Raw genomic sequence first — 24,819 nt, 5'->3', positions numbered from 1 at the left:
TATATGGATAGAAAGCTGACCAATAAAAAAAAGATGTGGGAAAATCCAAAAGTGCACATATTATTTTTTTGATTATTAATTATTATTTAGCTTTTAACTTATTAATTTATTTTTAAATTTTTGTTTTATTTTTTTAGTTTTTTCTTTCAATTTAATTTTTATTATTTAAAATTTTTCTAAAATATCCCGCCTTTTTTTTTAGATGTCACTTTTTCTTTTTAATATAAAAAAATTGATGGTTCCATATTTGAAACAAGATCGATTTAATAAGAAAAGACTAAAATATATGTAATTTGTATGGAATCATCAATAACGATATTCCAAAATAAAAAGACAAAGTGAAATTTTAGGCAAATCAATAATGAAAAAATATGTCAAATTGATAATAATTGACTGGATCCAAAACTGATTAGAACCGAATTATCAAAACTAAAACCTTTTCGCAGTGTAAATATTTTAGTACTTAATCTAAGCTGAGTACTGAAGTGAAAATAAAAGACTAGCGCATTTGGATGAGGTGAAGAGAAGCTAAATAAATCGAACGCGAAGTTTAAATCTCGCAGATACGTGCTCTGAGTATAAGCCAATTTTAATAAATATTATCGAATATCTTAAATCCGGCTGTGTGTTTAAAACTGTTGATAGATTCGATCGTCAATTCTTCAATAAATATTGTAAGCGACTAACAAACTATGGCTATGGATACCTAAAACGTCAAGTTGACTGGTAAAATATCTTTTTGTTTTCTTCTTTCGCACCTCATTGAAATCGTTAAGAATTAAAATGGAGTGCACAATGAATCCGCAATTAATCTATCGCGAAGAAATATCAAACCATGGTGAATAGATCAATCTTTACAATTGAATTGATTACCAAAAAGTCCCAAAAACAAAAATAATCATCTTCAATGGAACATTAGCTCAAAGATATTGTTAACTTTCTATCAAAATAACTAATTCAAGAGCGAAAAACAGGAACAGCGACGCTGAAAATCATTTTCGTCCAAATTGTTTTCTTTTTTCTGAATGTGAAACAACCATACAGTATCAATTCAGTATCAAAACATCACGTTTAAAATACTCGACGAAAATTCTCGGTAACAACGTTTAGAGTGAATAACAATATATGAGTTATTACCTGTATTACCTTTTGTATCTTACATGTCTATACGTAAAAGTTTTGGGACAAAGTATTTCTTCAACAGAAGAAATTTAACAAATTTATTTCTATTGAGGTATGTTAAATAGACATTTGTGGCTATCACACAAGTGAAATTGAGTCAATAAATATTTTAATTTCATTAAAGAACAAAAAGACATAATATCAACAAATTATTAATTTCACTTGTCATATCATATAGAATACGACTTATAATTATTCGACTATGTAAGGATGTATATGTATAGATATTTGTCGGATAGAGTTGTATTATTTCAGAGTAGTGGAGTTTAAATGAAAAGAATTTATCTCGGTTGTGGGACTTAAGAACTCTGAAGTATATATCTTACCAGGGACACCTCAAGCGGCTGGGCGCGATCTCGCGGCGAGCACCGAACTACTCCCACTACTGCTGCCTATTACCGGTGACTTTCCCCTTCTCAATATCTATCTTTTCTACCAGGAAATTTTTCTCTTGATTAAAATAACTTTTGCTTTACAGACAGAATGTTTAGTACGAAAAATTATTTAATTGTTTTATTTCAATTTTAATCAATCTTGTACTGTTTTTTTTTTATTTATTTTCACGTACTCACCATTGCGTGAAAATATTCTAGCCGGTATTTACAAAGACTTCCGAAGATTCTTACCTGCAACAAAAAAATAACATCATTTTATTCAATCATACTTTACAATCTTAACTAAAAGCACTATGATAATTAATTGCATTCTTTGAATTAACCAAGATTTTATTAAAGCCGTTTAATGATGAGCATAAAGTATTTTTCAAGCCCAAACAATATAGGGAGCTAGAATTAAAATTTATACACCCAGGGTCGAGAAACAATACAATTATTTGATGTATGAGAACATACATTTCATAAATATTTATTTGCCGGTTTGTCTTTTTTTTTGAGATTTTTACGATTATCGTATAATTTTTTTCAACACGAAATTAAAAGAACAATACTTTCGATTTTTGTGCGCAACCGTAATTGAAATTGTTTTTTCTTAAATATTGTAAAAGCACGTAAAAAAAAAAAATTGTACATGTATAAAGCATGTATGAAACATATATGACCAATTTTCAACATTGCCACATACGGATATTTTTTTTACGGGACATTAATAAATATTGTTAGCAAAATAGAGACTGATGTTTCAATATCAATTATTTAGGCATTGATTAATAGACATGCGGCACTTGGCAGCATATATTACACTTTATATGTTACTGCAGAACTACTGATGTGAGCAACGACCATAATTGTTTAGAATATATGCAGTTACTGAGTGTAAAAATCTTCATTACTATTTAGCCTTTTATCAAGTTCTGCATTACATTAAAACTGTAGTTGGAATTTACATGTGAATTGGGACATCTTTCGCAAATTTTATGTCACCGTATAGAAGTTCAAGTTTAGAATAAACGTTTCTATTGAAAAATATATCTCATTTGTGTAAAACTGTCATAATCAAAAATTTGAGTAAATAATTTATAATAGAAATATTTATAACAATAAATATTGATATTTATTATCAATTAACTATTGGTATGAATAAATCAATAATTATTGAGCATTAATGACCATAGGTTAAGTCATTAATTAAATTAATTATAATGATGATTTAGGGAAAAATTTATGACTTCTATAAAAAAACTTACAACACATTTATCAAATCAAATTTTAACCTCATAAATATATGTCACAAAAAGCGTTTAAATTTGAACCCTATAAAAATGTGTCATTATTATGTTAGATATATGTATATATATATATATATTTGAATGATTTACTTTCAAAGGTTAACAGTCTTTATAAACTAATATAAGATTGATGGATTAGAGCTGTACCTAGTAAAAAAAGGACTATATTAAAGAGTATGTAATTTCTTGATTGAAGTCTTCAAAAAATTAATTTATTGTTAGAAGAAAGATGATATTAATTTTTCTACTTGAACTTTTTTTAATGAAAATTATAAAAACGCATTACTCAGTTACAGTGAGCGACCGTCACATATTTTAAATGATTGTCAAAATAAGATAACTTTTTTCCATTGGTAGTAAAAATTGATAAAATTCATGATTTTTAAAATAAGTATAGTATCATATCTTATTTTAGATCGTCCTATAAAATAGGGAGTGTGTGGATAATGATATGTACATATAAAGGAAGGAACATCAGCTGCTCTGGCGTATCATGGCAAAACTCTGTAACTTAACTTTTTTATTTTAACAATGCTAAATATATTTTCTTAATACCATAGAAAAACACGGAATCATTAAAATTAATTAGTTATATTAATTGAGCCAATTACGCTAATTAATTATGCTCCGAATAATTACATAGCGATTGAAATTTTTAAACGTCTTTTCTCGAATCCGGTGTTTTTATGAATTAGCCTTTTTCATGCTAAGGAACAGAGCATTAACGCCAGTACTACCAAGATTGCAATCGTTTCAAAGTATGAAACTTTTTTTTTTTATTAAATACTTCAAATGTTAGTAATTACTAGTTAGCAATAATTGTTTAAATTGAAGTGTGAACTACGAAAATTTTAGATAGTAACACTTTCTATGCCGTATGTTACATCGAAAAAGTTAGTGATCACTATTTATTCATATAGTTTCCTGTGAGAACCTTATCCATGACTATGTACAGAATATGTTAACCAGCTAAAAGCGACAAATAAATTACAAATTAGCTACCATTATAATATACGCGCAATGTTACTATGAATCAAACGATATTTCAACAATTTTATTACATGTAAGGTGAAAGACCCTAAATCCGATCAATGCCAATAAACCCGTATATTTAATTTATATGCCAAGGCATTAAGCCTAATAGCAAGTACAAAAAAATGTAACAGTTTTATTTAATCACGTAGGTATTATAATATATATTTTAGAACATAGAGGAAATAATTCTATGTTCAGTAAAAAGAAAGAAAAATAACGTAATACATAAAGGTACATAATCTAAACGATATTTTGCATAGTTAATATAAATTTAGACAAATTTATATAGAGAAACAGTAGCTAATGCAATGCTCAAATAGTAAGAGGTTGCAAACATAATAATTGTCAAAAATTTGATTCTTTATTCATAAAAAATTCATATACTTTATTTTTAAAGATTTGAAGTGACGATGAGTTTGTAATTTCTGTTGGTAATTCCTGCCACAGACGAATAGCTAACATCAAAAACGAATGCTCATAGACGATGGTAGTAAAATTAGGCATTTTGAACATATTATTATTTTTTGCTGCAAGCCTGTTCGATTTCCTGATATCAAGGTCTTCATTTGTGAATAAAAGCCGCAGGAATTTAGGTTCACCAGTTTCCAAAATTTTGTAAATCAGACAAGCTAGAAAATATTCCCTTTTTGATTTAACACTAAGCCATATGCCTACAGCAACTTTTAAGACTTTACATTCTACAGAGCTCTGTAAATAGTAAATATCCCCTCGGCGCTAGTTGATTCGAGTCTTATTAAATTATAGGACTGTACATTTGTGGTAAATTTTCTCCGTGTAGTTTCGCCGAACCGACGTTGCATTACGAACTGCAATATTTCTCTCTATCCGAATTTTCTGTTATCGTAAATCTTTTTTTTTTCATTTTTCCAAACTTTTTCAATATGAAGACTTAAAAAAAAAATTCTTACATAACCGGATGTTTATATTTTCCAAGGAACGAAAGAATCGCGAACGACAAAAAAGAACAACAGTATAAATAGTATTTTATGTCAAGAAAATGGACATCAACTATATATCGGCCGTGAAACAAAGATGAAAGTTGCCAACCCGTGTAATTAAACTTCTTTAAAACTCGTTATTTTATTTTTATATTTCAACTTTTATTTTATTCAGGCAAACATATTTTTAAAAACTTATTATTGCTCAAGAACTTTGTTACTTATTTTACATTTAATTTCATGCTTTGAAAAATTTACTCTATTCCAGAGTAATACAAATAAAATGATAGCAGTACATAAGTAAATACTTGAATTTATATAACATATATATAGATATTGATATTTGTGATATGACAACATCGGTTACAAAAACACAGCAATGTCGTGGCGGGCAGTAGCCGAGTAGTTTTGAAGGCGCATAATAAAAGCCATATATTAAATGTATGTATGCTCGTGAAAGCGTCTGTCCAGCCGGCACCTATTATATGCTCATAGGGATCAGAAAGTAAGAGAGAGATGGCAACGAAAAGAATACACTTTCTGATTTCAGTTGCCTCTGCCCGTCTCGGGGTTTTCTTTATCTCTTTTTTCGTCACCATCCTCCCTACCAACTTCCTACAGTTATGTAGTGACAGCCCATAATTCCTTCTCCTTTGATAGCCGACACTGTATCTCACGATCGCAGATACAACTCCGATGTCTGCAAGTATAAGTAGTGACCCTTGCATATCAAGCATATGCGGCGCAAAAGCTGACCTAATTCGTTGCCGAGTGCTTCGAGATCTTTATTTACTGGATCTTATTCTCTTCACCATCATAGAAATTTTAACTCTACTCAGAAAATTAAATAATAAGAATTGCTATCTAGTTATGGTAAAATTTTTACCATCAATCCGATAGTAGTGAATATTATCTAGATGATTGTATTAATCATCTAGATTGTAATATTCACCACATTTATAGTAATTGTTACAATCCTGTATGTTAACTAGAGTTAATTATTATTATTATTCTAAATAGTTATATTTACAATCCAGATGGTAACAGTTACCATCAGAAATTATAATAGTTACAAGGTTCAAAAAATACTAAATGTTAATAATGACCAAATTTTATTTATTACTCAGTACTTGGATGATTGTTATTTTGAATCGCATACTCAATCATTCAAAGATATTGACAGAAGTTCTCTCGCTTGGAAATTTTTATTTTACGCTGATCTAGACGACTGTACAGTAACTTATTTCAAAATTTTAAACAATAAAATGTACATTACTAAATTTTGGATTCAAATAGAAAATATTTGTTTACAATTTGAAAGTAAAATTAAAATAGGGCTAGTACACCAATCAAGAGTTTATAATATAAATAATTTTAATTCTTGTATTTTAACTTTTAAAAAATTGTCATTTTCTTGTAAAAATTTTCTAAATAAAACCTAAGTATGTTCGTCATCATATTTTTATTCGAAAATTTACAATTTTGCAGCAGTACTTGAAACGTATTGAATTTCCGATCAATTTTTTCATGACAATCAATAATATTAATTACCATTCTCGATAGTAACTGTTGTCATCCTGATGGTAATTGTTACCACCCTGATAGTAACTTTTACGAAATTTATTGCAGAAGTTATCATCCAATAATTATTAATTCTATTAAAAAAAATTATAAGACTAACTATTTTTGCATTGAAAAACGTTCCAATCATTCTAGATGATTGGAAGTAAAAATTTAGCATAAACACAATTACTTAATTTTCTGAGTGTATGGGGTCATAGTAAAGCTAGACCATTTTGGCCACCTGACAGAAATTAAGATAAACATAAAAAATTATTATGACTATACTAAAATTTCAAATGTTTGCAGGAATTCGTGTCATTATCGCTGTAAATTTTACTGACCATATAAAAAAATTTCGTTCCAAAAAGATTCCAGAATAGTTCCGCATGTAGAACTTCTAAACATGAGATAAATTAGAACTTCGATTGGAACTTTTTTTGAACGTCAGTAATTTTGATCGTAAAAAAAAAGTTTTTATGAGCAAATTTAGTGTCAAAAAAGGACGTTCTTGGAACTTTTTTAGATTTTTTATGGACATTCCAAAAAAATTTCAGAATAACCGATTTTGACTTTTTTGTGGACTAAAAAAGGTGTTCCAAAACATTCTAAAATCACTACTTTCGCATCTTCTGTAGACTAAAGACATTCTAGTGAACATGCCAAAATAGTTAAAAAATCACTACTTTTTGAATTTTTTATAGAACAAAAAAAAACGACCCTAAAAAATTCCAAAAAAGTTCCAAGAACGTCCTTTTTTGACTCTAAATTCGCTCCTAAAAACTTTTTTTTTACCATCAAAATTACTAACGTTCCAAAAAAGTTCTATTCGAAGTTCTAATCTGTCTCATTTTTAGAAGTTCCACATGCGGAACTTTTTTAGAATCTTTTTGGAACGAATTTTTTTAACATGGGTGCGACCAGTAATTTTTCCGTGTCTTCATTTGAGTTTCTGCATGTGGCCAACATGGTCCGGCTTTACTATGACACCATAGCATTTCAAACAATAATTTTTCCGCGAACTTAATAAATAATTAATTCAAACTTCATCATAATTATTCAAAAAAAACTTCTTTTACTTTTTTTTCTCAGCGTCAAAATTCTAATCATCGGTTGCCAAAAATTTTTTTTTTATCCCACCAATCGACTATTAATCTTATCGCTCTCAATGAGCACCACTGGCTGAATCTCGTTTGAATTCACTCAGTCGTATCGTGCAGGGACTCACATTCGAATTCTATTATTTTCAATTTATGAATCACTTGATACTGTAAACCCATTTTCACCACTTTACCATTCATTACTGCTTAAATATATATACATATACATAATGACAGCCCTAATTTTTTTTTTTGAAAATTATGACAGCAAAATTACAAGATTTTTTTTAATTCCACATAAGATTTTTATTCAAATTGATTATGGGTAAAATGGTCTGGAAATTAGAGCTCATGGAAATATGAAAATGTCATTAATCGCGTGAATAAGAAAGACGTGAATGCAGACGAATTATATGGTAGCTTATATATCGTGGCCACAAGTCCAGTAACTTCGACCCTGGCCTAACCATGTAGACGTACAGCAGAAATCCAGCTGTAGTGGCAGACTCTCTGCGAGAATAGCCGCACGGGAGTTACGCCAGGATCGGAGAAGTGGCGGAGACGGCGGAAGAGACAGAGGTGGCTGCGAAGCCGGGCAAGTTTCGCTTGAGAGCGTGACGGGGGTAAAGCAAAGGGTGGCTTGTCACGCCGCGGGGAAGTGGGTTGAAAGGAGGGTCTTCGGGTGGTGTGCGAAGTGAGCGACGCGAAGAAGGGAAGAGAGATAGACAGAGACAGTGAGAAAACGCGAAGGGTGAGTTTGGGGGTGAGGGGATGAACCCGAGTTGGAGCGATGGCAGAGTATTGATTTAGTGGGTTGCGCCGTCTCCTTCTATTTATCTCTTCGCTCGTTCTACATCTCGTACATCTCCGTGTCTTCCTTTTGCGATGGCGCTATAAAATCTTTTTGGCTAAAGCGTTAACGTTCACCATAATCTTAATACTTTATACATATAATCTTCTCTATACATTTTTATATTTATCTAGTTTTATATATAATTACGTCATGCAATCAATTTTTTTTACTAAAATATGTGCAGGGATTTTGTAACTAAATTACAATAATTTTTTTAATTAATGGATTGAAGGGAAATTAATTATGAAGTTCGCTTATACATAGAAAATTTATGAATTTAGACGGACAGGGGTACAATATCCCACCCCTTCATTTGGTAAAAAAAATAAAAATTCTAAAAATGCAAAATTCTATTTTACGGCTTCGCGTTTGAAGTGTGCAATTATTTGTCTAGAGTTATGATGTAATTCTGAGTTCTTTAGAGATTTAGGAGTAACCGGAAGTAAGCGGGGTCATGTGTGACACTGAGACAATTACAATTTTTTCGAAAGTTTGCCGAAATAGACGAGATTAATTTGGATCCAGTATTCAATAATGACAAAAATAATTTCTCACTTAGTCATGTCCAAGTCTCCCCTATAATAGATTATTGTTTGGTAAATTGTACACAGAAAAAAAATTATTTAGCTTAAAGCAATATTTCTTAAGAAAAATTAAATTATTTTAAGATAAGAAAAAAATACTTGAGATAAGTCTGAAATGTTTCTGAACAAAAACAGAAATTTTTAAAGCTGAAAAAATTCAGTCTTATAATGAGACAGTTATCCATTCAATGATGAAATTAGTTTCTAAATCCAAATTTTATACACAGAAAAAAAGGATTTTTTGGCGCAAGAAATTTAAACTAGACTCAAAAAAATTTTTACTCGCCATAAGAAATTTGTTGTATTATGAATTGAAAGCAAAAATTTTCTTGATGCAAGAAAAAATTTTTTTGAAACAAGAAAAAAATTCATGAAACAAGAAAAAAATTTCTTGAGAAGAAATTTTTTCTAGTCCTAAGAAAATTTTTGTTGTTATTTTACAATGCAAAATTTTTCTTGCATCAAGAAATTTTTTTAAAGAGGTTGTTTACATCGAATACAGTGTAAGCTTGATCGATGAAAAAAGTTAAGAAGAACATAAATTTCTTGGTTCAACACAGAAACAAGAATTTCTTGACGCAAAAAATTGAATCTTGACCCAAGAAAATTTTTACTTGCCCTAAGAAATTTTAGTATCATGAATTGAAAACAAAAATTTTTTGAAGTGAGAAAAAAATTTTATTGATGCAAGAAAAATTTGTCTTGAGTCAAGCAAAAAATTTATTGAAACATGGAAAAACTTTCTTGAGGCATGAAAATGTTGTCTTGAGTGAAGAAAAAATTTTCTCAAATCAAGAAAAAAATTTTTTGAGATAAGAATTGACGCAAAAAATTAAAACTCGACCCAAGAAAATTTTTACTTGCCCTAAGAAATTTTTAGGATCATGAATTGAAAACCAAAATTTTCTTGAGTCAAGAAAAAAATTTTCTTGAAATAAGAAAAAAATTTTCTTGAAGCATGAAAAAAAGTTGTCTTGAGTCAAGCAAAAATTTATTGAAACGTGGAAAAACTTTCTTGAGGCAAGAAAATGTTGTCTTGAGTAAAGAAAAAATTTTCTTGAATCAAGAAAAAAAATTTCTTGAGATAAGAATTTCTCATTTTCATTTCATAATGCGAAATTTTCCTTGCGCCAAGAAATTCTTTTATTCTGTATAGTTATCTAAAATAAATACAAAATGTAAACTTGATCCAAGAAAAAATTTAAAAAGAGCGTAAATTCCTCACTCAAGTAATCTTTTTTTTTCTGTGTAGTTTTTATCTATGGAGGTTTTTAATTTCAAACAATACGTATTTAAATACAACGTAACTGTTAACGTATCCAGACAGTGTCATGATAATATTGATAATACGTTCAGCAGCTTAAGTGACAAGGCCGATGAGTGAATTCAATAAAAGTGTGACATTAGTATAAGTAAACCTCATTTGATTGATCAGGTGTAACCCAGAATTGACTATGATGGTTATACATAAAATAAATTATAGCTATTGAAAGACATAAATTAAAACTTATGACATAAAAATTACGGTTAAGTATATTGAAACATGTATTTTTAGTAGAAAGATACAATTTATGTAAATAAAATCATACGGAAACAAAATTAAATATATTTTTTAAATTATTTTTAGTTATTTTATAGAAAGATTTATTAATAAAAGAAATAATGTAAGAAAAAATAAGTGTGAAATAATTAATTATTCTTCACTCATTCATTACATATTCGTAGAAACGGTTAAAGGACGCGGACGGGACCGACCAGATACAATCTCTATACAGTTAAGAGGTGTTTACAACTCCGACAGTGAATCTGCGGGTAAGTGGGAGAGAAGATGGCAGTAAATATTCCTCGGGTCGTATTCCACACGGAGGTTTGCTGCTCCCATTCATTCCTTGTCTTTCTCGTTGCCTTTCATTTTCTTCCTCTCTTTTGTGATAAATTCACCACTGATATATACGCATATCATCCACCGTAGCAACCCTCTTGTGAGTGCAGATGAGTCGTTGATTCGCAGAATTCCAATTTAATACTTTCGATTACTTTTTTTGCGTCAGAGGACTCTTATTGTCACCGTTTTTCAATTCATTCCAATCAGGTTATAAAATATGTCTTTATGAAAATTTTATGCCATAGTTTGCTCCGTATAATCAAAAGGAAAGTTTTTGGAAATTTTTATAAAATATGAGTAAATGGTGATCTTTTCACCGTCAAAATTTTAAAAAGTATAAAAAAAAGCCACTTTTTCAAAAGATGACCATGTTGTCAAATTCCAGGAGTCATTTCTCGGGTAAATAAATAGCGAATTTAAATTTTTTGGCTCAAATTGAAGTCATCTGAGCCAAAACCAAGTCAAGTTTGATTTTTTTGACTTAAATGGATACTGAGTAGATCAAGTTTGCCAAAAGCAAGTCAAAAATTGAAAGAAAGATTTGATTTTGACTATATTTTGGATAACTTGATCAAAACATTCAAATTTGAGTAGGTTTTGGCTCAGCTGACTTCAATTTAAGTCTAAAAAATCAAGTTTAAGTTATTTTTTGATCCCGGTTCTAACCAGTTTTTAAAAGAATTGTTGGATACTAATATATCTCAAATAAGTCAATCAATTGGAAATCACCCGGATCAAAAAAAAAAACTTGAATTTCATTTAAATGTAAGTCAACTAAGCTAAAGATTCAAATTGCACTTTTTTTACTCAAATGAATACTAAGTAGGTCAAGTTATCCAAAAACAAGTCAAAAATGAATAAAGAACTCGTTTAATTTTTAATTGCTTTTGGATAATTTGGCCTGCTGAAGTGTATTGAGTCAAAAAAGTCAAATTCGTTGATTTAGAATTAAATGAATCAAATTTGAGTCTAAAGAAACAAATTTAAGTTCTTTTTTGACCCGGGTGACTTCTAATTGGTTGACTCGTTTGTGATAAATTAGTGATTCAAAAATTCTGTTGAAGCATAAATTGAAGTGATGATTCTTTGACTGGTTAGAACCCGGGTCAAAAAAATACCTTAAATTTGAATTTTTTGACTTAACTGTAAATCATCTAAGTCAAATTTGATTTTTTTTGACATAAATTGATACTAAGTCAAGTTTGCGAAAATCAAATCAAAATTGTCATCCATTTTTGACTTGCTTTTGGTTAACTGGACTTACTAAGTATCCATTGAAGCCAAAACAGTCAAGCTTGGCTTAGTTGACTCTCTAAAAACGAACTAGTGAAAATCACGTGACAATCACTATTTGGCAGCTCTCTTAAAATGAATCAGTGAAAAGTACTCCAATCAGTGAATATTTACTGCACAAATAGTCCCGAGTATATCACTAATTGAATCAGTGATATACTTGGGACTGATTCGGAGTGAATATTCACTGATTTGTAGGTTTTTTCACTGATTCATTTTAAGAGAGAGTAAATAGTCACTAATTGCAGGTGAAAAGTGTACCACTATTTGAATTAGTGATACACTTTTCACTGTTTCAAATTTAAGAGAGGACTCAAAGAGAAGTCAGAAAAATCAAATTTAAATTATTTTTTTGACCTGGTCATTTTCAGCGACTACCGATCAAATTCACTAAAAATATAAGGACTTAAGTTTGACAACTTGTTTTCTTTTTCACACTTTAAATTACTCGATTTTCAAGAGCTCATTGGCAAAGAGGTTCATCACTGACCTCCAGAATTGAGTGATTGCGAAATTCTCTAATGTTATGACGCGATAGAATATTGTCACTGATAACTTTAAAGTCACCACAACTACATTAAGTGTAAATTTACGAGCGTAGCCTAAGATATTTAAACATTTACTGTCTTATAATTCGAAAGCTAGAATATAAGAAAAAATATAAACGAGTGAAAGAGGCCGAAAGCTGTCACAAGTCTGTAAGCTTATTTGGGGTGAAAAGGCATGACGTAGAAAAGACGAAAAGAAGGGGAAATGCAATTTACTAATGGCGACTGACGGAAACGATTGGTATGGCGTCGTTTTTTGTTGGGTGTAGCGGAAGTATTAGGACAAAGGTTACAATACAGAGGGTGCGTCTTTACCCTCGCTCAAACTTTTTCTGCCAATCTTTTTCATTCCTGCCAACTTCGTTTCCCCGGGGAGACGATCACGTATACGAAGCACGAGGAAAGTTCCTGAGAGGAAAATTGCGACGAGCCGTCAAGACTCTGGAAGGAATATTAGAAATTCCTTGCTTCGCTTCAACGCTGAGCCATGGTTTGAGGGTGGTGAATAGCCGAGTTAAATCTATAGTAGCGGAAAGATACTGTGAATCACTCTCTACTTCACTGATGGTCTAGCAATATATTCGCAATTGCTTAGGGAGAAGGGAAAGACATTTCGGTTTAAAATTCGAAGTTTTTTTTTTTTTTTTATCTTAAATACTTCGATTTCCGTATAGATTTGTAAACATTTATTAGTATTCTACAGAATATATATTTGAAATTCAAAACTAAACGCGTATTTTTCCCATTGAAATTTTTTCTATAGAAAATGATTATTCTACAAATCAAAGAACTTGTTTTATGTCACTGGGTCTAGTAGATAGCAGATGTGTGATGAGCCTAAAAATTTATAATTATTAATAACGAAAATAAAAAAAAAAAATTTCTATAAATCACTTCTCGTAACTCAATTTCGGTGTTTTCTTTTTTATGTAAACGTTTAAATCTCGTACCTGCGACAAATAAAATCTCACTTATTCAAAAAACTTTTTGAATGTTTTATTTCAAATAAAACTCTTGAATCAATTCAGCTGTTAATTAGTAACATTTTTTTTTTTTTTTTGAATACCTATTTTAGAATTTTGAATGTACACAGAAAAAAGGATTTTTTGGTGTAAGAAATTTTTACTCACCCCGAAAAAAATCTCTTGCAGTATGAATTTATAAAAAAAAATGTCCTCAGAAAATTCAAGTCTTCAATTCATAATTCAAAAAATTTATTGCGCCAAAAAAACCCTTATCTTATGCACAACAAATAAATTTGAAAATAATTACAAACACTTTAATTTTTTCAAATTTTGAAATATTCTACTCTTTTATAAAAAGAACTAGATTTAATAGTATGTGCGCAAGCGCGCGTATGTCACTTTCCATATATATTTATTTCAATGTCTATTGTCATGTAAATTGTCTATAATATTTTTATGCTGTTTTGAGCCTTCAGCCAATCAGATGTTCGAAAAAAAAAGCATCACATATTTCATCTTTTTTCGTCAATTAATTTTAAGGGGGCACGTTTCACTTGATGAGACAGCACTTGAATGTCAAATTTTTATTTATTTGATATCTAACTTGAGAAGTAATTAATCATTCAATCAGATCTATTACGAGGCATTTTGTTTGAACAAGTGATTGTATTATATAATCTTACTACACCTTAATATATTATCAATAATTTCTCGAGACGCAAGATATCTGATTTTCAGAAGATTCGAAAAATACAGTAACCATTACACTACATGAGTTCAAAAGGGCATAGCCGAATTAATATGGAAATTCTGTCCCATGGCTTTTTTGACTCATACTGAGGGGGTCGATTTGGTTTCTAATGAAAACAATTCACCTCAATTTTTAGCTCTTTAACTCAAACGGTATTCGAGAATTTCAAAAAAACCTGTTTTTTCGAAATTATTTTTATTTTTATAGTAAAATTCGGAATTATTCAATGATGATTTTATCCCTAATTCTTACGAGTCCAAAACATGAAAAAATCACATGATCATGATTCTCAAACGGGAAACCGATTTTTAACAGAAAAAAGAAAATTATAATCTTTTTTTTTTGGCCTTTTTGAAATATTTCACTCACCAAAATTCGTCAGAAAATGTCTTTTATACTCCTCTATACTCAGGAATTTTTTCGAATTTTTTGAAGTAATGAAATGATTCAAAAAAAATTAAAAACTCATTTTTTTCTTAAAATCTTGCGTTTTAACAAACTTATATTTTTTTTTAGTACAAATAAATACGTAGAAAATTTTTTTTTACCAAAAATATATCTTTGCAAAAGATAAACACAAAGAATCAGTACACGGAAAAAAAATTCGACGAAAAATTCCAATATTACTATCGTAATCCTGGACTATACTTTTATTATCTGTAACATTCAAATATATGATACGAAAATTTACAGTTTTTAAAAGATTTTTTACTATTCACTATCGTAATTTCATTAAGAGTTTATTGTAATCAATTCAATAAGAAATATTACAATGTTACTATCGTAAATAGTAAAAGAATAAAAAATAAGATTTAATTATACTATTTATTCTTTTATTCTTCCTTTTAATTTACAGTGCTGCCTCTATGTTTTTACAATACAAGCTACAAAAATTACGATAGTTGGATTGTAAATTTTCTGAAATGGTATAGTATATGCCATCTGAAGCGTTTACGTATGAAAGACAAGTGTTGTCACAAACCATGATGTGATGCTTGTATGAGTGTATATATATATATATAAATACAAATGATGACATCTACTTTGTCTGTATTATTTGTGGTTCAACTATATATATTTATAAATCAGTTCATCTTTATCCACAGTGTAGTGCAGAAATAGAGGTTATTATTCATGACGTTTTTCGGACAATTGTAAATAAGAAATTTAAAATAAAAACTGTACTTTCGTCATTACAAACCTACATAGATTGTGGAATATAATAATTTGGTGGTGTAAGTATAATTATTATTATTCAATTTTTATTAAACTTAATATTCTGTGGGTATATCGTATGATCCTGAAGTTGGCAGATAATTAGTAATTTTCGGATTTTTTTTTTCACCAAAGAAATTACAAAAAAAAAAAAACTAAAAAAATACACATGTAGAAAATTTAAAAAACTATGGGTGCAATTTTTTTAAATATTTTTTTTTTAATTATTTATCGTCTAAAAAAAAATCCAAAAATTATTAGATATCTGCTAACTTCAGTATCATGTATATCGTTCGTTTTAAAATCATTTATCTGGACAAGAAGTTTATTTTTATAAACAATTTAGTAGTATTTTGTGGTCATAGGATAAATGATTCTAAATGAATGAAAATTTATTTTTTCTAATAAATTCAATTCTCCTAATTTTGTTACAGGATAATCTTCATTTGTCGACAATGAATAATTTTACCCGGCTTTGCGAGAGGTAAAACATTTCAATAACCTCAAATTATGGACATTCAACATTTCTTTATGATACTGAAGTTAGCAGACGCCTAATAATTTTTGGATTTTTTTAAAAATGATAAATTATAGAAAAAAAGTATTCGAAAAAATTGCACCTATGGTTTTTTTAATTTTCTACATGTGCGTATTTTGAATACAAATAAATGAGTTATTTATTCATAAATTTTATATATACCAAAAAAATATGTTTGAAAAAATATTAAATAAATGTTTTATTATTACTACTTCAACATGTTTTATTTTTATTTCGAGATTGTATTTTCCTTCTCAATTTAACTGTTAAAAAAAAAAAAAAAATTCCAAATGATAAATTTTTCTTTTTTATTAATTATAAGTTCTACTTTTTTAAGAAAATATATTTTACTCCATTGACTTCTAATTATTATTTTATATTTAAAGAAATTCTACATTACCGACTCATTCATTTTACGATAGTTGTATTAGAATTTATGTTAACACAACTTGTATAATTTACTCTATAGTATCTGATTTTTTCTTTCTGGTAGTAGTATAAATTATAAAATAAAAATTACGATAGTCTATTGTAAAAATTATTATTGAAAACTTATAGTCCAGCGTTACAATACTATATAATGAAAATTACGATAGTTAAATCGTAAAAAATCCGTGAATTTTTTTTCCGTGTAGCCTAAAGTAATTAGAAGGGTTATTAATGATTCAAAAGACACTTATAGGTTTTGAAAAATTTTGAAAAACAGTTTTTAGGTGATCGTTGTTTTTACTAAAATGATGATCGAAAATATTTTATAAGTAATGTAATTGTGAATTTTAAGTAGAAAAAAAATCTTCCATAGAACTATTTTTCTTCATCCAAAATATTTTTACATTATTACCAACTATGTACACTTTAATTATTTGTCACAAGCTCTGAGTCCTGACGACAATAATTTTCTATAAACACGGTAACAAATTTTGAACAATTTTTAGATCTTCTGTGAATTCGTTGCTAACGAGATTTGTTGGTACCCAAAATTTTTCCATTGACTTACAAAATATCACTTCTACTACAGTCTGAAGAATTTTTGAGCAATGAGACGAAACGTCGCGAATAAAAAAAAAATTTAGTGTTTCTTGTTCTGAAATTCTACGAATAGTATAGCGGCTCATTGTGAACTATTTATACATACGTCGAGTTGAAACAAAAATTCCACAATTTAAATTTATATATACCGTCAAAAAAATATGAACTCATAATTTTAAATTAAAAAATTTTTAGCTCACAAAAGTACGAATTAATTTTTTTTATAAAAAAATAGTGAATCAAAACAATTACGAAGTTGGTCTTTTGGTTTACCAACGATTCAATTCTCTACAGGATATGATGTAGTCCATGAAACGGAGATGGAGAAACGTGAGAGTTAGTTCAAACGCCGCGGGAGTGATGCAGCTGCTGTCTGATCGTCCCTCGGGCGTGGAGAGCTCAAACGCGGCGGTGAACGGAGAAGAGGGATGGAGGTGGGGGATGAGAAAACGTCGGTGATGGCAGTACTATACGAGCCATACGTATACGAGAGCGCTTGACTGCTCCGCGTATAACTGGAAATGAAAGGGCAATACAGCCGATGAGCGATAATTCATTCGAGAATCGAGCTGGCCAGCTGAACCCAATCGATCCTCTATACCAACGCTGCTCCGAGAAATAAACATCAATAGTTCAAGAACACGAGGATACAAGATCCTAACTATGTTAGGCTGGAAACTATACTCGGTATAAAAAAATATTCAATCTTTGAATTGTGATACCAAACAAGAAAAAAATAAATGGGATTGATGTCAATTTTTTTTTTACAAATTGCACCTCATCATCGCTTTAATATATAGATTTTTTTTAATACTGTAATTTAGGGGAGGGGGGGGGGGGTACTTATTTTATGACGGGTCTAAAAATTTCAAAAAAAATTTGATATAATTAAATCTTTATTTAGGAGAAAGGGGGAGGGGGTACTCCCAAAATTTTTTTGAAATTATTACCAGCAAGACACTGAATCGAAAATTCCCTATCGGCTACTCATGTAACTTTCCGCCAGATGTCACTAAGATCTTACAAGAAATTCGTTACGTGATAAACCCTTTTTTTTTTATCTGGGAAATCTTACATTATTTTTCTTAACTGCATCTTTCTGCAATTATGTACGTTCAGCTGATATTACTTTTTTTGACTGAAATTCTCACCATCCATTACGATAAAATCGCATGTCTATTTTTTATCTGGAATTCATCCGGAAGTCCTATTTTGACACTAATATGAATTTCTTAGGAATTCTGCCGACTCACCGTCGGAATTCTCGAATTTTTTTACATGGAAATCCAAAATCACTTTTGTAAATATAATTAAGTGTTATTTTGAATTTTTTTTCACTGTTTTCGAAAAATTTTGTTTTTGTAAAAAAATAGAATGAAATTAATTTAATTTTTTTTCTTATCAATTTACAATAAAAGAACTCGCAGCGTCAAATTACTTCAGATGTATTTCAATAATCAACTGGAAAATATTTACAATTTTCATAATTTTGAAATTTAATTAACTTTTAATCTATTGCTTTTTTAAAAATATCTTTTTTGGAATTCAATCTGACTTAAATCTTTTACTTTGAAGTTAATAATAAATAGTGATTAACAAATAAAAAATTAACAATTTAAAGTCGGTAGTTAAACTTTTTTAAAAATCGAAAGTGTCAGTCGAAAAATGGCTTTTGTTTTATGATAAAAACTATTAAAAATTTTTTTTCTTCCTTTGCATTTAATAATTATGCGAAATACAATTTTTCTTTATGTGAATTGCTTATAAGAAAATTTAATTAAATAAAATTTATTTAACTTCCAGGAAATTTTTTTTCACCATTTTTAGGGGGTACCCATTTTGCCCAAAAAATATAAAATTATTTTTTTTAACGGCAGCTGAAAATTTTTTCTATTCACTTTGAAGAATGTCATGAAAAAAAAAAGATCTAACGTATTTGGAGTCCCCGAAAATTTAATATTTCTTTAATTACCCCTTTCACTCCTCCCCCTCTCTATTGATAAGATTGATAAAATAATAAATACTAGATTTTAGAATATGACACTATGTTACTTTGAGATCCTTTATTTTTACACAAATACACGTAACATTCACACATGTGTGCAGGCGGACCCCCACTACCAATTATCAGCCTTTTAACCTTCTCTTGATTCTCTTCCAAATATTCCCGTGAACCGGAAGAAAATCCAGAGTCTCTGTTAAATATTTTTCTACAAAATTACTTCTATCTAAAAAAATATTCATCACTTTTTTCCATGGGCACAAAGTTAATAGAAAAAACTTCTTTAATCCCCAAGACTTAAATATTTAAATTGATAAAAAAAAATGCTGACCCTGTTTGCGATAATACGTCAAAACATACCATCATTTTAGCACTTCATCTGTAGAACGATGAAAGAGAAATTTTAAACTTGTTAATTTTTACGAGCTACGTTTCTTTTTTAAGAGCCCGAGTAACCCTGGGATTTTTACCGAATCCGTGTGCGGCATAGTCAAGGAAAAAGTGAAACTCGATGGTATTGTTCGCCGGTTTTTCTCAACGCGTAACAAAAATAGGGACGTGAGGTCAGCTCACGGCCGTGGCTCTTAAGGGCATATAGCTACAACTTTCTCTTCCATAAAAATAAAAGCTTTAGCTTTTTTTCCCTCATCCGTTTTATGTTACTTTTGTTCTGCAGCGAGTCCTTGTTCATTCTATGTAGCCGTTACGTCAGTCAAGAGCACTAAATTTTTACCACTGTTAGGTATAATCTCCAAATAATGTTATACTTCCCGAAAAGTAAGTTGCCAGAAATACACATTTAAGTAACATATATTATCAGCAAATATATACATGTATAAGTTTGCTCTTCTTTTTACCATTAGAATAAAAAAATTTGAATAGCCGTCAACGAATTAACATAGTTTTTGTACGAATGAATAAAACTTGTGAAAAAAATTTCATTATTAGGGGAAAGAGGGGTAAAGTGGGCCACTTAAAGAAAATAATTACAATATCATCGATTTTTTTTACGCGTTTACTTCATTTTAGACCCTTGATACTTATTTTCACTTCACTATGCTGCGTACATTGAAATTGAAAAATCGAAAATCAGGGGCAAAGTGAGCCCACTAAAAAATTTCGGATTTGATATTAAAACGACGGAGAAGACAACAATCAAAGGAAACGGAAATGGAAAAACAGTTAACTGTTTAATAAAAGTATAAATTTACATTTATCGAAATGGTGATCCTTAGACGAGGCTGAATAGTCTAAGAATCATCCGAAAAAGAAAATGTTTCTGAATAACGATCCTCCCCTTTCCATGTTGAAAGTTCGTGAAATACAGTAGGGGTCGTATCGGACTTCAGATGTAGCCAGTAAAAAAAGGTGGGTTGTCAGCGTGAAACGAAATACGAGATTTAGATGTCATCCAGTGACGCGTTTCTTGCCCGTTCTGCTTCTCGACCTCGAAATACAATTTTTGTACCTAACGCCTACAGCAACTCTCAAATAACATACATGTCGCAATAAAAGCTTTGATATTCTCGTAATTTATTTTCATTTTCAACAATCTACATATTTATGAAAATTAAATTTTCTTTTTTCACATTCATTTTATAGTCGGTCGCGAACTTCCCATAAAAACAAAAAATTTTCGTAGAGAAAACGGATTTTATAAAGCAAGAAAAATTTTGTACGATGAATTTGTAAACAAAAAATTTTCTTAGCACTAGAAAAAATTTCTTAGCGCAAGAATTTATTTCTTGCCTCAAAAAATTTTTTCTTATCTCAAGACAATTTTTTTTCTTACATCAAGACAATTTTTTCTTGAACCAAGAAAATATTTTCTTGCATCAAAAAAATGTTTTCTTACCTCAAGATAATTTTTTTCTTACACCAAGACAATATTCTCGTATCAAGAAAATGTTTTCTTACATCTATACAAGTTTTTTCTTACATCAAGACAATCTTTTCTTGCATCAAGAAAATGTTTTCTTACACTGAGACAACTTTTTCTTGTCTCAAGGCAATTTTTTCTTATATATCAAGAAAATGTTTTCTTGTATATCAAAAAAATGTTTTCTTGCATCAAGACAAGTTTCTCTTGCATCAAAAAAATTTTTCTTCCATTAACACGATGTTTTTATTGTACCAGGACAACTTTTTCTTGTATCAAGAAAATATTTTCTTGCATTAACAAAATGTTATCTTGCATCAAGAAAATATTTCTGGCTTCAAGAAAAATTTTTTTTGCCCCGAGAAAATTTTTATTTTCAATTTATAATTCCCAAAATTGCTTGGGGCAAATAAAAGTTTTCTTGTATCAAGAAATCCATTTTTTCTATGTAAAAATTAACTCATAAAAATTTTTTTCGTTTACCATTCAAGTTTTAATATTAAGTCAGTCAAAAATATTTGAAAAATTAATATTCACTGAGAGGTAATTGTTACTTTAAAAAAGATAGACTCTAAATTTTGAAGTGACGCACGCGGGATTAGCTCACCCAATCAGGCAAAACATTGGATGGGCGGATTTAATTAAAATCCCCTTGAAGTTTAACTACTAAGACAAAGCTACTCAGATGTTCTTCGTTTAAAAGATAAGAAACGAAAATGTAAACTTCAAGCAAACGACGAATAAAATTTTAATTCAGTCGAAAAAATTTATGCATTTGATAAAATGAAACTTTTATCTTCACTAACAAAACAATTCAGTACATAAATTAAAATAAAACATTTGCGAATCTCTATGAAACAAAATAAAAAAACCTGAAAATAATAAAAAAAAATAAAGCTTTTGACATCAAGTGTGAAAACAAAACGAAGAAACAAGTCGGTTGGGTTATAAACCACATTGAGTAAATAAATTTATACATCGTTTGTTGTAATTCAAATAAGATTCAGTTGGCTCCTTTGTTTCCCCATACCCATGTAAAAAAAAAAAAAAATCCATTCATTATGAATTCAAATCTGAATTTGTATATAAAATTAATATTTTGACACAAATTTGACTTTTATCTCGAATTTATCCCGCCAGATTTTCATCGTTAAGACAAGAACACAAGTAGAGAATAAATCAAACTTGTATTGATTTTTATTAGATTAATTTAGTGATAAAAATTAGAAAACTAGAATAAAAAATCCGTGGAAAATGACTTTTTTTTTTAAAGTCCGCCATTTTGTTAGTTTTCGATAAAATTTTACAATTGTAGTTCCAAAAAATGGCATATCTATAGAGATTAAGAGTAGTGAAGAATTTTTTATTTCCGATGTCCTCAAGAGTCAAAATCACCCGGGCCATCCACGTGTTTTTTTTTGAGGCGCCAATTTCAAGTGACAATAATAATAATAAAACAATATTTAATTTCTTCAAAATAATTTTTTTTTGTTGCCTTAAGATGTAATTAAAAACGTACTCAAAAATCAAAACTTTTCATTTGTTCTCTCTCAAAAAAAAGGTTCCCAAAAATAGGCATGAAAAACCCCGAGAGTTACCAAACTGCTACCTTAATCGCTTTTAGATTACCCGGGTCAAAATATTAGATCTGTTCTGAAATGATACATTCAAATATTTTTTCTTGAATTTAAGTTTTATATAAGAATTTATATATGTTTTTGCCCGGACTATTCCTCATCCAGGCCAATATCAGACTTATTTTCATATGATATTTAGTCTGTTTTAAATCGCGTTTAGACTAAAAACGGACTTTTTTATTATGATTCATAGTCTGTGTTCAATTGTTTTTATGGACAAAAACAGACTTTATTTACTATAATTTTTAGTTTGTTATTAATCGCTTTTAGATCAAAAACAAGACATTTTACAAATATAAATATAAATAATAGTAGTATCGATTTATAAATTTATTTTAATTTTCTTGATATTTGAAATATGCTAATGCGCTTCCGTAATAAGATGTCACAAGAATTTTGATGGTTTCTAATGCCAAAATGTTATCGATTTTATCCAGTAAATAAGGAAAATTTCTTGACATTTTAACAGTTATTTTATTACTTTTATTCAATACTATAAATATTCAGTCAAGAGAACTAAATTATAAAGCTGTCAAACTTTCATTAACTGTCGACATTTTTAAACAAAAGACACTAAATAAATAGTAAACAAAACATAATCAATTCTGTAACTTAATATATTTTTTATAAATATTACCCATAAATAAAAATATTACAAGTCCATGATTTAATCTAGTTTAGTCCTTGCAAATTTTCAGAACTAAAATTTTTTAAAGTTCAAGAATTAATCTAGTTTTGTCTGCCCGTAACGCAATCGTTTTTTAAAACAACAGATCAAAAACAGCTTAAAATTTTTATAAAGGATCAAAAACAGATCAAATAGTCCACTTCGACTAAAGTGAGATCAAATTTTTCGACCCGGGATGTACCAGATTACCGATATATATTTTTAATGTAAATTTCATTACATGAATTCTATGCCTACATCATTTGTCTCGATGATGAAAACCGACATTTAGGATGAAAAAATATTTTTTTCACACAACTATGAAAAAAATAACGATATCCCAGAACTTTCACATGCTTAAAGCTATTTCATATTTATTTTCGGATAATAATAATAAATATATAATGATATTTCGTAAACGTTATTATTATTTATAATTAACTTATTGAAATTATATAGCCTGAGCCTTTATCGAATTTTCAAAATATCTGATAATATTCAGCTAATAAATTATTATCGTGTGCAAAAGTGGATCACATGATCACATCATAACTCGTTGTTTGAAAAGATTGAGCAGGTAATTCGACTTTAAACAAGATGCCAGTGTGTAAAAAAGTGAACCAGCTTATAAGTGGATCTATAAATCTTAATCGGTTGTTTATCGAGCCTATATTTACTCTATTACCGGACGATCAATTCAATTTTTTATCAAGTCCGATTACATTTAAGTCGAATAATCGTCGAGATCCCGCACGTCGATAGTACCTCATAAATTTCGGTGTCGCTCGGCGGTATCTCATGGTGCGAGAAAGACGCATATACTCAGTATCCCACATTGCTTGGGAGGGAAACCATTCAAAGGGAAGTTATAGTGAACTAGCGCAAGACAGCAGCACTAGCACCATTGCCACCCTCTCATGCTGCCGGAAAGCGCGTCAACGTGAAAAATATTACGGCCTCTGCCATCTGCCGTCGTGGCCATGAACTCTAGTTGAGATAAAGTTTCAGGGTAAATCCACAGAGGGCTACGCCCCTAATTGGCGGCAAACTATTTTCGTTTGGAATAAAGCTCAAGTTATAGATTTTTTTTCACGTGACAATTATTTTTAAAATACAAAATAAATATTCTTATCTCAAAGACAAAATAAATTGCAAAAAAATATCTGTAAAAAAATTTGATTATTTAATTTGTAATATTTACAGATACACAGAAAAAAATATTGTGTTAAAATTAACACAATCTGTGTGTAGTAAGAAACGGTCCACACAACGTTTGTGTTATATTTCAACACAGACAAAATTTGTGTTAAAATTTTAACATAAAATTCGAGTAATATGAGGGCACAGTAAAAGAATTCGTCAAAATCAACACATAGCGTGTATAATACGAACGTTTTACACTTAATTATATGTTATTTGAACATGTTGTAAGTGTTAGAAAAAGTAACACACG

The 24,819-nt window shown here is 29.3% G+C and overlaps 1 protein-coding gene and 1 long non-coding RNA gene across 4 annotated transcripts in view; one reads left to right on the top strand and one right to left on the bottom strand.

Annotated features, from left to right (window-relative positions):
- LOC130667638 (homeotic protein antennapedia-like) overlaps positions 1–24,819 on the bottom strand; it is a 193,115-nt gene that overhangs the window by 71,235 nt on the left and 97,061 nt on the right. For 2 of the 3 annotated variants that reach the window (XM_057469366.1, XM_057469370.1), the window contains exon 3: positions 1,755–1,808. The exons of the other annotated variant lie outside the window; for it this stretch is intronic. The gene's annotated coding sequence lies outside the window, so the exon portion shown is untranslated. The remainder of the gene's footprint in view (positions 1–1,754; positions 1,809–24,819) is intronic. 3 annotated transcript variants of the gene reach the window in all.
- On the top strand, positions 14,996–16,369 carry LOC130667640 (uncharacterized). Its single transcript, XR_008989867.1, has 2 exons — positions 14,996–15,634; positions 16,049–16,369. It is a non-coding gene; the product is annotated as an uncharacterized LOC130667640 (long non-coding RNA).

Source organism: Microplitis mediator, chromosome 5 (assembly GCF_029852145.1).
Source record: "Microplitis mediator isolate UGA2020A chromosome 5, iyMicMedi2.1, whole genome shotgun sequence".
NCBI classification, from domain to species: Eukaryota; Metazoa; Arthropoda; class Insecta; order Hymenoptera; family Braconidae; genus Microplitis; species Microplitis mediator.
The sequence above is the reverse complement of the archived record's forward strand: the minus strand, read 5'-3'. Positions and strand labels throughout refer to the sequence as shown.